The 13,780-nt window shown below is 39.3% G+C and overlaps 1 long non-coding RNA gene across 1 annotated transcript in view; it reads left to right on the forward strand.

Annotated features, from left to right (window-relative positions):
- LOC128657370 (uncharacterized) overlaps window positions 1-4,622 on the forward strand; it is a 44,125-nt gene extending 39,503 nt beyond the window's left edge. The window contains exon 3 of the long non-coding RNA XR_008402105.1: window positions 4,234-4,622. This is a non-coding gene — a long non-coding RNA (uncharacterized LOC128657370). The remainder of the gene's footprint in view (window positions 1-4,233) is intronic.
- The last annotated feature ends 9,158 nt before the right edge of the window (window positions 4,623-13,780 follow it).

Consider the following 13,780-nt stretch of genomic DNA (forward strand, 5'->3'; position numbering starts at 1 on the left):
TTGGGCTTATGAGTGCGGATTAACCCCTCACTTATAGCATCTTACTAACAGTGGAAATACTCACTAAAGGAAAATGCTGGGTTATTTTCTATATGCAGGCTAGATGTAAATGACTGTCTTGTTTTTTTCACAGCTCTCTATGGCTTAAATTAGTTGTCTGTATTATTTACTTATTATACTCTGGTTGCATGTGGCTTTATTTTTACAGCAGTTCCCCTGTTTACTAAGATGGACTCTGTCTTTAGACATGTCTAATACTTAAATTTTAATGTTGAGGCTCCCACTTACTTCATATAGTTTAGATGGCCGGTCTAACTTTTATGCATGTACCCTTACCCAGGTGAATCTATCTTAACTACAAATGTATTACTGACATACTTAAACTATACAGTACTACTTTGGGGTGAGAATTGTTATGTTACAGGTTCCAGGCACAGAATGTTCCATCACTAGGACCTATTTAATCTCATAATTAATCTACCTGTCTCTGGGTATAGGGCCCGTGCCCAGGAGACGAGGTCTAACTATCATGATTCAGATAGGGCATGCAATTTTAAACAACTTTCCAATTTACTTTTATCATCAAATTTGCTCTGATCTCTTGGTACTCTTAGCTGAAAGCTAAACTTAGGTAGGCTCATATGCTAATTTCTAAGCCCCTGAAGGCCGCCCCTTAGCTCAGGGCATTTTGACAGTTTTTACAGCTAGAGGGCGATATTTCATGTGTGCCATATAGATAACTCATGCACATGGAGTTGCCTAGGAGTCAGCACCGATTGGCTAAAATCCATGTCTGACAAAAGAACTAAAATAAGGGGGCAGTCAGCAGAGGCTTAAATACAAGGTTATCACAGAGGTAAAAAGTATATTAATATAATCGTTTTGGTTATGCAAAACTAGGGAATGGGTAATAAAGTGATTATCTTTTTAAACAATAAAATAAAATCTGGTGTAGACTGTCCCTTTAAAGGGAAATTAAACATGTGCAGTTATAAAAAAAAACACCTATAAGACATTTCTATTGTCTTGCTATATAACATATCAGCTCATTCTAAATAGCTTTAAAACAAATTAACCTCTAATTTGCTGCAAATGTTTTTCAATAGCCAAACTCCTCCCACCATTTCTCTTATTTGTAAGAGCCAATTTGGGCTTTAGTCTGCAGAAGACAAGGCTAACCAAAGCAATGTTAGTTTTTGATACGTCAGCATGTGCATTTCCAGTTCTAAAAATGAGAAAATCCAACATTTTCAGAGCTGAATTACATTAACCCCTTAACGACCAAGGACGTACGCCATACGTCCTCAAAAAAAATACACTTAACGCCTGAGGACGTATGGCGTACGTCCTCGGTCTAGAAAGCAGCTGGAAGCGATCCTGCTCGCTTCCAGCTGCTTTCCGGTTATTGCAGTGATGCCTCAACATCAAGGCATCCTGCAATAACCCCCCTTGGCCATCCGATGCAGAGAGAGCCACTCTGTGGCCCTCTCTGTACCGGCCATCGATGGCCGGTTTCGTTGGTGGGTGGGAGCCAGTCTGGGAGGCGGGGTGGGCGGCCATCGATGGGCCGTATGATGTAGAGGGGGGGCGGGATCGTGGGCGGGAACGCCGGGTGCGCGCGCGTGCACGAGGGGGCGCGCGCGGGGGTAGGGAGCGGGTGGGAACCGCTACACTACAGAAAAATTATGGGAGAAAAGTGGCAGTGAGGGCCAAATATATGTAAATATATGTCGATCTAAGAGATCTGGGAGGGGGTGGTGGGTTGGTCTTTTGGGGGGGGCAAGCTACACTACAGAAAATTATTTAAAAAAAGAATAAAAACATGTTTTACTATAAACTGGGTACTGGCAGACAGCTGCCAGTACCAAAGATGGCTACTAATAAGTTAGAGGGGGATGGGTAAAGAGCTGTTTGGGGGGTATCAGGGAGGTTGGGGGCTAAGGGGGGATCCTCCAGAGCAGCATATGTAAATATACCTTTTTTTTTATTTATTTTTTATCAAGGATAGCTTTTTTTTTTAGTACTGGCAGACTTTCTGCCAGTACTTAACATGGCGGGGACAATTGTGGGGTGGGGGAGGGAAGAGAGCTGTTTGGGAGGGATCAGGGGGTGTAATGTGTCAGGTGGGAGGCTGATCTCTACACTAAAGCTAAAATTAACCCTGCAAGCTCCCTACATGCTACCTAATTAACCCCTTCACTGCTAGCCATAATACATGTGTGATGCGCAGCGGCATTTAGCGGCCTTCTAATTACCAAAAAGCAACGCCAAAGCCATGTATGTCTGCTATTTCTCAACAAAGGGGATCCCAGAGAAGCATTTACAACCATTTGTGCCATAATTGCACAAGCGGTTTGTAAATGATTTCAGTGAGAAACCTAAAATTGTGAAAAATTTTACTTTTTTTTTTATTTAATCGCATTTGGCGTTGAAATGGTGGCATGAAATATACCAAAATGGGCCTAGATCAATACTTAGGGTTGTCTACTACACTACAATAAAGCTAAAATTAACCCTACAAGCTCCCTACATGCTCCCTAATTAACCCCTTCATTGCTGGGCATAATACACGTGTGGTGCGCAGTGGCATTTAGCGGCCTTCTAATTACCAAAAAGCAACACCAAATCCATATATGTCTGCTATTTATGAAAAAAGGGGATTCCAGAGAAGCATTTACAGCCATTTGTGCCATAATTGCACGAGCTGTTTGTAAATAAATTCAGTGAGAAACCTTAAGTTTGTAACAAAATGTGTGAAAAAGTGAACAATTTTTTTTATTTGATCGCATTTGGTGGTGAAATGGTGGCATGAAATATACCAAAATGGGCCTAGATCAATACTTTGGGATGTCTTCTAAAAAAAAATATATACATGTCAAGGGATATTCAGGGATTCCTGAAAGATATCAGTGTTCCAATGTAACTAGCGCTAAGTTTGAAAAAAAGTGGTTTGTAAATAGCAAAGTGCTACTTGTATTTATGGCCCTATAACTTGCAAAAAAAGCAAAGAACGTGTAAACATTGGGTATTTATAAACTCAGGACAAAATTTAGAAACTATTTAGCATGGGTGTTTTTTAGTGGTTGTAGATGTGTAACAGATTTTGGGGGTCAAAGTTAGAAAAAGTGTGGGTTTTTTCCATTTTTTCCTCATATTTTATATTTTTTTTTATAGTAAATTATAAGATATAATGAAAATAATGGTATCTTTAGAAAGTCCATTTAATGGCGAGAAAAACGGTATATAATATGTGTGGGTACAGTAAATGAGTAAGAGGAAAATTACAGCTAAACACAAACACTGTAGAAATGTAAAAATAGCCTTGGTCCCAAACGGTCAGAAAATGGAAAAGTGCTGTGGTCATTAAGGGGTTAAAGGAGGCAAAATAAATAATGAAAATATATTGCAAAGTTGTTTAACTATATATAACTGAATATTTTTAACAAAACTATCAAGGTGTTTACTATCCCTTTAAGGTGATTAAGAACTGATTAAGCTTTGTTAATTAAAGAGATATGAAACTCAAAAAACTTATTTTGTAATTCAGAGCATATGATTTTACAAAGTTATCATCAAACTTTGTTGAAGAGAACCTAGGTAGGTGTTTAACATTTTTACCAAACTGCTGCCATATAGTGCTACAGACACGTACACGCTCCCGAGATTACCTCCTGCTTTTCAACAAAAGATACCAAGAGAATTAAGAAAAATGTGATAATAGAAATAAATTAGAAAGTTGTTTAAAATTGTATGCTCTGAATAATGAAATAACATTTTGGGTTTATTTCCCTTTAATAATAGTTTATTAAACAGATATCTAAACAATAACATAGGGCTTGATTACAAGTGGAGGGCTAATTTATCGCACGCCTGTAAACAGCCAAATTCGCCTTTTTATGGGTGTGCAATAAATAACTAGCCATTACACGTGGCTGATTATTGCTACGTGGTAGCAATTAGCGCTCCGAAAATTAACCAGAGATCAGATCTCTGTTTAATTTTCTAAATGCGCCCCAACTGTCCCCAAAAACTTAAATTATGCTTACCTGATAATTTTCTTTTCTTCTGTACGGGGAGAGTCCACAGTTGCATTAATTACTTTTGGGAATACAGAATTCCTTATTTTGCTAAATTTGTCCAAATGTTATACTTGCTTCTTTAGGTCTAGTAAATTGTTTATATATAAAGGAACCTGGATAAGTTACATTAAGATTTTAATTTTGTCATTATCAGCAACATGAGGCAGGACAATATCATTCTGCAGACCCACGAAAGAAAGTAACCAGGAAGCAACGTATGTGTAATGCCTTAAAAGACTATGTTGCTGTACCAGCGCAAAATAAAACCCCATCTGTGCAACTTCTGAGACAGGACATCATTTTGATGGATATATTGGCTAGCAACATCACAGCTATTGGAACATCACAAAAATGACCAACAACAGTGGTCATCACTGTGACTGATAAATTGGCAAGGAACACCATGGCCATCAGAATATCATATGAATTACCAATTACAGCGGCCATCACTGTGACTTATAAATTGGCAAGGAATAACACCACCACTGAAACATAAAAATGACCAACAGCAGCCATTAATGTGGCTGATAATTTGGAGAGGAACCTCACAGACATCTGAACATTACATTAACTATCAATAACCAATGAACTGTTCCTTATACTTTTGGTTTTACTATATTAATAAAACCCTATTACATGTAACATCTAATTGCAGTAATAAACAGTCATGTAATAGTTAATATTTTATTTTTGACCATTTTCATGTTTTAAATGAGTTATTTTAGCATTTTAATAAAACAAGTAATTGGCACATTTGTTACTGTGTAACCTGAGCATACATGAAATTGAGAGCTCCACAAGAGAAGCCTACATGAGCAGCACTTCGGTGGTCAGAATGGATTTTCTATGGGGTAAAAGACTTGATAAAGAGTCTAAGATGTATCAAGTAAAAAGGATCTGAAAAACATTTAGTGATGAGTTAGAATAAGGCTTGAGAGGCTCTCAGTGATAAAATTTGATCTGATCTATACAAAGATCATGAATAGTGTTTTCTTTCATACAGTCCATTACTCCTGGGAGTACTCTTTTTTTACCACTAGGAGGAGGCAAAGATTCACAAGCTCTATAAAACCCTGGTCTATGATTACGGCAAAGTACCGCAGAAACGCGTAAGACTATGCTCTTACATTCTGATGGTCTATTTGCTTGTCTCATGGTCGTCTTTTTGAGATGCTACTTTTACCCATTAATAAAAGATTGATAATTTTTTTTATAAGGAACGAGGCTTATTCGTCTCTTTTGGAACGTTTATTTTTTCATCTCTATAAAACCCCTCACACATACCTCAGTTTTTACTTTCAAAGAATGGAGATGTGAATTTGATTCTTCAGAGAGAGAGTTTTTTTGTGTATATAGATGTTTAACTTTTGAACCAAGTTTTTTGTCTCCGGACTTTCCATTCCTTTCCCTCTTTGGGACACATCTTCCTATATAGAGGTTTAGTTTCCCTTTAGTGTACAGTGCTTGCCAGAGGGATGTATATGGGGTATGGTTTGTGATTCTTTTTTTCACCTCATGGGAAATTTATCATAGACCTTCCATAATTGGTTGTAGGGACTTGTGTTTTGCCTCCCTCTATGGATCTACAATATACTTCTATTCCATAACCTCTGCTGATATCTTTTAGTACTGGTTTGGCTGTGTAATAGTTGTTTGCTGTAGATGAGTGTCTATTGGTAAGTATAATTTTTTTAACATTTAGACACTTTATAGCTATGTTATGGGCACTTATTGTTTATCTATATTTGCTAATATATTTAGCCCTGGGACAGATTTTTTTTCATTATCAGATCTAAAGCTGCAACAATTAATCAATTATGAAAATAGTTGTCAACGAATCTCATTATCGATTAGTTTGTTTGCAATCAGTTGCTCTGCACACAGCACCAGCTGCTTCACTCCGATAAACTCTTGCACATGGTATTGTGTTATGGTTATGTCCTTAGCCTAAAGGACGCCTACAGATGTTTACATTTCACTTTTCCTTCTTAGCTGATGAGAATCCATAGCTTCATAACATGTGGGATATATTCCAGCCTATTAGGAGCTGCTGTGAATTTGATTTGAAGGATCTAAGGCATTTTGGTGTTTTATTCTAGCAAGTTTAACCCCTTCTGTGCCCTGTAGGTTAGGGGTGCTGGGTGTAGAAAATGTTACTGTGCTACTTAATTTTCATTGTCTTAGCTCTTTTATGTTCCGAGGTGTGTTGTGGACTAGGACTGGTGTGAATAAATTTAAATAAAAAGAGAGAAGCGCTCAACCTCGGAACGAACAATAGCATAATAGTTTGTTCTATGGCTAGTTACCACCCAAGAAGCAGCCTCTTTTTGCTCAACATGTGCCCCATCTATCCACAGTTTTGTGTGTTCAATAGCAAATGTAAAAAAAAACCTTTTAACCCACTAAGGGGCACTTTGACTTCATTTTATTTGCGCACAAAATAGAACCGCCATGTATGCAGAGGTAAAACATGGCCTAAAGGTAAGTGTTTTATAAATTATTATAAACATTGTTTAACTAGCCCCCAAATCTGTAAAGCAATGTGTCTTAAAGAAAAAAAGGATTATACTTACCATAAGACACTCATCCACATATAGCAGACAGCCAAACCAGTACTGACACATATCAGCAGAGGTAATGGTAGAGGAGTATAATGTCGATCTGTAAAGGGAGGCAGCAGATGAATCCCTGCGACCAAAGGAGTAGAATATCGATCTGTAAAGGGAGGCAGCAGATGAATCCCTGCGACAGAATTTATAGAGAGCCTTATGAGTAGAGTTCCCATAGGTTAAAACATGGTGTCATCAGGCAATACTCCCTTTACATCCCTCATACAGGTATGAGTGAGGTGGGAGGGGTATTTTTTAGGTATTTGTATATCCCATCAGTAACAAGCTTGTGAACTCTTGTCACCTATATGAAAGAAAGGCTCCTTGTTAATTGGAGGAGATTTTAATGTATTTCTTGACCTCACAATAGATAGAAACATAGAAATTGATGGCAGATAACAGCCATAGGCCCAGCAAGTCTGCCCGATATTACCTAAAAGTATAAACTTATCTAGTTCAAAGGATAGCCTTCTGCTTGTCCCAGGCATTTTTAAAGTCCCCCACAGTGTTTGTCATTATTACCTTTTGATGAAGTTTATTCCATAAATCAATCACTCTTTCTGTAAATAAGTGTTTCTCAAATTACTCTTAAATCTACTACCCTTCAGCTTGAGATCATGACCCCTTGTTCTTAAATTTTCCTTTTTATGGGAAATACCCACAGCCTCAGTTTTACTAAACCCTTTAACATACTTGAACGTTGCTATCATGTCACCTCTTTCCCTTCTCTCCTCTAAGATATACATATTTAGGTAATTGAGCCTACGTAAGTTTTATTTTTTGACCATGTACCATTTTGGTAGCCCTCCTTTGCACAGATTCAAGTTTGCTAATATCTTTCTGAAAATATGGCCTCCAGAACTGCACACAATACTCAAGATGAGGCCTAACTAATGATCTATAAAGTGGCATAAGAACCTTACTATTTCTGCTGCAAATACCTCTCTGAATACATCCAAGCATTCTGCTGGCCTTATTTGATGCAGTACTACGTAACTAATGATCTATAAAGTGGCATAAGAACCTTACTATTTCTGCTGCAAATACCTCTCTGAATACATCCAAGCATTCTGCTGGCCTTATTTGATGCAGTACTACGTTTGCTATTCTCCAATCATCTGGAACAGCTCCTGGTAATAGTGACTGATTAAACAGATCAGTGAATGAGACAGTTGGCACTGATCAAATTTCTTTTAAAACCCTTGGATGAATATTATCAGGACCCACTGACTTTTTATCATTTAGTTTTGATAATGCTAACATAACCTCATCCTCTGTAAAAAGATTAGCGTTACGCTCGTTTCTACTTTTCGTAGCATCCCTTAATGTAGACATACTATTTTCACAATATTTTGTGAAAGCAGAACAGAAGTAATCTGCAATTTGCTTATCTCCTTCTATTCTACCAACAACTGTTTTCAATTTTACTATTCCTAAATTATTTTTTCTTCTTTCACTGATATATCTAAAGAATGTTTTGTCTTTATGTTTTACTGAATGTGCTATCTTCTCTTCTGCATGAGCTTTAACCTTCTTAATTAACTGCTTAGTCATTTTTTGTTGGAGTCTCCATATTTTCATATTATCATACGATTGTGTGTGTCTGTAATTTTTATAAGCTATCTTTTTTTGTCTTTACAGCATGTGCTACTTCTTTGGAAAACCAAATTGGTTTCCGCTTTCTTTTACTTTTACAGACATGTCTAATACAGTGTGAGGTTGCATCTAAAATGGCACCCTTCACAAATTCCCACTGTTTTTGAACCCCTGTAATAAGAGTTTTCCCTTTTAAATAGTTATTTAGGTGTTCTCACCTACAGATACATCTGAAACTGTATCACTGTTTGTAAGTATTACATCTAATATAGCTTCCTTACGAGTTGGTTCCTTAACTTAATTGCTCAAGTGATTCCTCTAGCAGAGATTCAAGAATATTCCTGCTTCTAGCTGATCTAGCAGAAGTAATCTTCCAGTCTATATCTGGCAAATTAAAGTCCCCCATTACTATAACCTTACCATTCATGGTGATTTTGGTTATTTCTTCCAATAACAGATTGTCCCGTTTTTTCTTCTGCAATGGAGGCCTATATACAACCCCTATTCTAAACACATTTTTATCTCCAATTTCCAAAGTCACCCAAATACTTTCCACCTCATCATTTGTTCCTACAATTTCAGTAACCTTTATATTTTCATTTACATACAGAGCAACTCCTCCACCTTTCTTTCCTACTCTGTTCTTTTTTAAATAACCTGTATCCAGGTATTACTATGTCCCAGTCATGCAAATCATTGTACCATGTTTCTGTTATAGCTACTAAATATAATTTGTCCCTAGTCATTATTGAAGTGAGTTCAGGTATTTTATTTCCTAAGCTGTGATCATTTGTGCTCATGGCATGAATCATTTTTCTACTAGAATTTCTAGAATTGGTACTTGGACTAACAGATTTTAGAATGCTGTGGGGGGCAGGTGGATATATTAATACTACCCCCCTTTATTAGTTAAAATTATTTCTAATAAAACACTTGAACTCCTCTCCCAGATACTGTGTTCCTTTGACATCCAAATGCAAGCCATTTCTCCTAAATAACCTAGTATCTTGCAAAACAGAGCTATAATGGCCAATAAAACCAAATCCTTGTTCCCTGCACCACCTATCTAACCAAGAATTAAATGTTGTTATCCGCTCTATCTTTCCTGATTCCTGGCCATACACAGGTAAAATAGCAGAAAATGATAGAGTTGATGCCACATTCTCTAAATGATTGCCTCGGTCACAACATTCTTTCTGAACAGCAGCAACATCATTATTAGCCAGATCATTTGTCCCTAAATGAACAATCACATCTAACTCACTTTCCTTTCCTACTGCCTTAACAATTCTCAAAATATGGTTCTTGGCTCTGTGAGCAGTATCTCCTGGAAAATATATAAACTCCCTTGCTTTTCCTTTACTTTCACCTAAATACACATTCCTCAAAATAGAGTCACCCACTAACAGTCTTTTCTCCTGTTAAGTGTGGTCAGTCCACGGGTCATCATTACTTCTGGGATATTAACTCCTCCCCAACAGGAAGTGCAAGAGGATTCACCCAGCAGAGCTGCTATATAGCTCCTCCCCTCTACGTCACACCCAGTCATTCTCTTGCACCCAACTAATAGATAGGAGGTGTGAGAGGACTGTGGTGATTATACTTAGTTTTTATATCTTCAATCAAAAGTTTGTTATTTTAAAACAGCACCGGAGTGTGTTGTTCCTTCTCAGGTAGAATTTGAAGAAGAATCTACCTGAGTTTTTGGATGATTTTAGCCGGCGTAGCTAAAATTCATTTTGCTGTTCTCGGCCATTCTGAGGAGTGAGGTAAACTTCAGATCAGGGGACAGCGGGCAGGTTAACCTGCAAAGAGGTATGTAGCAGCATATTATTTTCTGACAATGGAATTGACTGAGAAAATTCTGCCATACCGATATAATGTAAGCTCAGCCTTAAATGCAGTAGTAGCAACTGGTATCAGGCTGTCATGTATGTATATTTACACTTCAGTATTCTGGGGAATGGCACTTCACTGGGATAATACTGTATGCATAAGACTTTGGCCTAATTTGCAATAACTAGCAATAGGCTTTCTAATGACATTTCATTTATTTGATGTTAAACGTTTTTGCTGGCAGGGTTAAATCGTTTAATTTTCTGAGGTACTGGGTGAAAAATTGTTTTGGGCACTGTTTTTTTCCACTTGGCAGTCGTTTTATTTAATTTAAGACAGTTTACTGATCTCCCTCACTGTTGTGTGTGAGGGGGAGGGGCCTATTTTGGCTCTTTTGCTACGCATCAGAAAATTCAGTCAGAAGTCTCTTGTCTTCCCTGCATGATCCGGTTCGTCTCTACAGAGCTCAGGGGTCTTCAAAAGTTAATTTGAGGGAGGTAATCACTCACAGCAGAGCTGTGAGATTGTAGCTGACTGTGATAAAAAACGTTTATTTTCTGTGCCTTTTTTCTGCTATTCAGGGTTAGTTATCCATTGCTAATGGGGGCAATCCTTTGCTAAAATTGTGTTTTTACCGGAAAGAATTTGATGTTATAGTTTCTCAAGTTTATTATTTCTCAACTGTCATAACCTTTTTTTCTGTGCTTCTTAAAGGCACAGTACGTTTTCATATTATTTGTAAATTGCTTTGAAAAGTATTTCCAAGTTGCTAGTTTAATTGCTAGTGTGTTAAACATGTCTGACTCAGAGGAATATCTCTGTGCTATATGTGCTAAAGCCAAGTGAGCCCAATAGAAATTTATGTACTAATTGCATTGATGCTACTTTAAATAAAAGTCAATCTGTACAAATTGAACATCATTCACAAATCAACGTGGGGAGAGTTATGCCGACTAACTCGCCTCACGTGTCAGTACCTGCATCTCCCGCTCGGGAGGTGCGTGATATTGTAGCGCCGAGTACATCAGGGCAGCCATTACAGATCACATTGCAGGATATGGCTAATGTTATGACTGAAGTTTTGGCTAAATTACCAGAACTTAGAGGTAAGCGTGATCACTCTGGGGTGAGAACAGAGTGCGCTGTTGATAATAGGGCCATGTCTGATACTGCGTCACAGTATGCTGAACATGAGGACGGAGAGCTTCAATCGGCAGGTGACGGTTCTGATCCCAATAGAATGGATTCAGACATTTCTAATTTTAAGTTTAAACTCGAAAACCTCCGTGTACTGTTAGGGGAGGTATTAGCAGCTCTGAATGATTGTAACACACCGTTGCAATCCCAGAGAAATTATGTAGGCTGGATAGATACTATGGCGGTACCGGCGAGTACTGACGTATTTCCTATACCTAAGAGGCTTACAGAGATAATTACTAAGGAGTGGGATAGGCCCGGTGTACCCTTTTCCCCCCCTCCTGTGTTTAGAAAGATGTTTCCAATAGACGCCACCACACGGGACTTATGGCAGACGGTCCCTAAGGTGGAGGGAGCGGTTTCTACTCTGGCTAAGCGTACCACTATCCCGGTGGAGGATAGCTGTGCCTTTTCAGATCCAATGGATAAAAAATTAGAGGGTTACCTTAAGAAAATGTTTGTTCAACAAGGTTTTATATTGCAACCCCTTGCATGTATTGCGTCTGTCACGGCCGCGGCCGCTTTTTGGTCCGAGTCCCTGGAAGAGGACTCTTGACTCAATAACTATAGATGAGATTTCAAACAGGCTTAAGACACTTAAGCTAGCTAATTCATTTATTTCGGATGCCGTAGTACATTTAACTAAACTTACGGCTAAGAATTCCGGATTCGCCATTCAGGCACGCAGAGCACTGTGGCTAAAATCCTGGTCAGCTGACGTTACTTCTAAATCTAAGTTACTTAACATACCTTTCAAAGGGCAGACCTTATTCGGGCCCGGGTTGAAAGAAATTATCGCTGACATTACAGGAGGTAAAGGCCATGCCCTGCCTCAAGACAGAGCCAAACCTAAGGCTAGACAGCCTAATTTTCGTTCCTTTCGTAATTTCAAGGCAGGAGCAGCATCAACTTCCTCTGCACCAAAACAGGAAGGAGCTGTTGCTCGCTACAGACAAGGCTGGAGACCTAACCAGTCCTGGAACAAGGGCAAGCAGGCCAGGAAACCTGCTGCTGCCCCTAAGACAGCATGAGTTGAGGGCCCCCGATCCGGGAACGGATCTAGTGGGGGGCAGACTTTCTCTCTTCGCCCAGGCTTGGGCAAGAGATGTCCAGGATCCCTGGGCGTTAGAGATCATATCTCAGGGATATCTTCTGGACTTCAAATCCTCTCCCCCAAAAGGGAGATTTCATCTGTCAAGGTTGTCAACAAACCAAATAAAGAAGGAGGCGTTTCTACGCTGTGTACAAGATCTTTTACTAATGGGAGTGATCCATCCGGTTCCGCGGTCGGAAACACGGACAGGGGTTTTACTCAAATCTGTTTGTGGTTCCCAAAAAAGAGGGAACTTTCAGGCCAATCTTGGATTTAAAAATCCTAAACAAATTCCTAAGAGTTCCATCGTTCAAAATGGAAACTATTCGGACAATTCTACCCATGATCCAAAAGGGTCAGTACATGACCACAGTGGATTTAAAGGATGCTTACCTTCACATACCGATTCACAAGGATCATTTCCGGTATCTAAGGTTTGCCTTCCTAGACAGGCATTACAGTTTGTAGCTCTTCCATTCGGATTAGCTACGCTCCAAGAATCTTCACAAAGGTTCTGAGTGCTCTTCTGGCGGTACTAAGACCGCGAGGAATTTCGGTAGCTCCGTACCTAGACGACATTCTGATACAAGCTTCAAGCTTTCAAACTGCCAAGTCTCATACAGAGTTAGTACTGGCATTTCTAAGGTCGCATGGATGGAAGGTGAACGAAAAGAAGAGTTCTCTCTTCCACTCACAAGAGTTCCCTTCTTGGGGACTCTTATAGATTCTGTATAAATGAAGATCTACCTGACAGAGGACAGGTTAACAAAACTTCAAAATGCATGCCCGTGTCCTTCATTCCATTCAACACCCGGTCAGTGGCTCAATGCATGGAGGTAATCGGCTTGATGGTAGCGGCAATGGACATAGTACCCTTTGCACGCCTACATCTCAGACCGCTGCAATTGTGCATGCTAAGTCAGTGGAATGGGATTACTCAGACATGTCCCCTACTCTGAATCTGGATCAAGAGACCAGAAATTCTCTTCTATGGTGGCTTTCTCGGCCACATCTGTCCAGGGGGATGCCATTCAGCAGGCCAGATTGGGACAATTGTAACAACAGACGCCAGCCTACTAGGTTGGGGGCGCTGTCTGGAATTCTCTGAAAAGCTCAGGGACCATGGACTCAGGAGGAGAGTCTCCTGCCAATAAACATTCTGGAATTGAGAGCAGTTCTCAATGCCCTTCTGGCTTGGCCCCAGTTAACAACTCGGGGGTTCATCAGGTTTCAGTCGGACAACATCACGACTGTAGCTTACATCAACCATCAAGGAGGGACAAGAAGCTCCCTAGCAATTATGGAAGTATCAAAGATAATTCGCTGGGCAGAGTCTCACTCTTGCCATCTGTCAGCAATCCACATCCCGG

This window comes from Bombina bombina, chromosome 4, assembly GCF_027579735.1.
Source record: "Bombina bombina isolate aBomBom1 chromosome 4, aBomBom1.pri, whole genome shotgun sequence".
Taxonomy (NCBI): domain Eukaryota; kingdom Metazoa; phylum Chordata; class Amphibia; order Anura; family Bombinatoridae; genus Bombina; species Bombina bombina.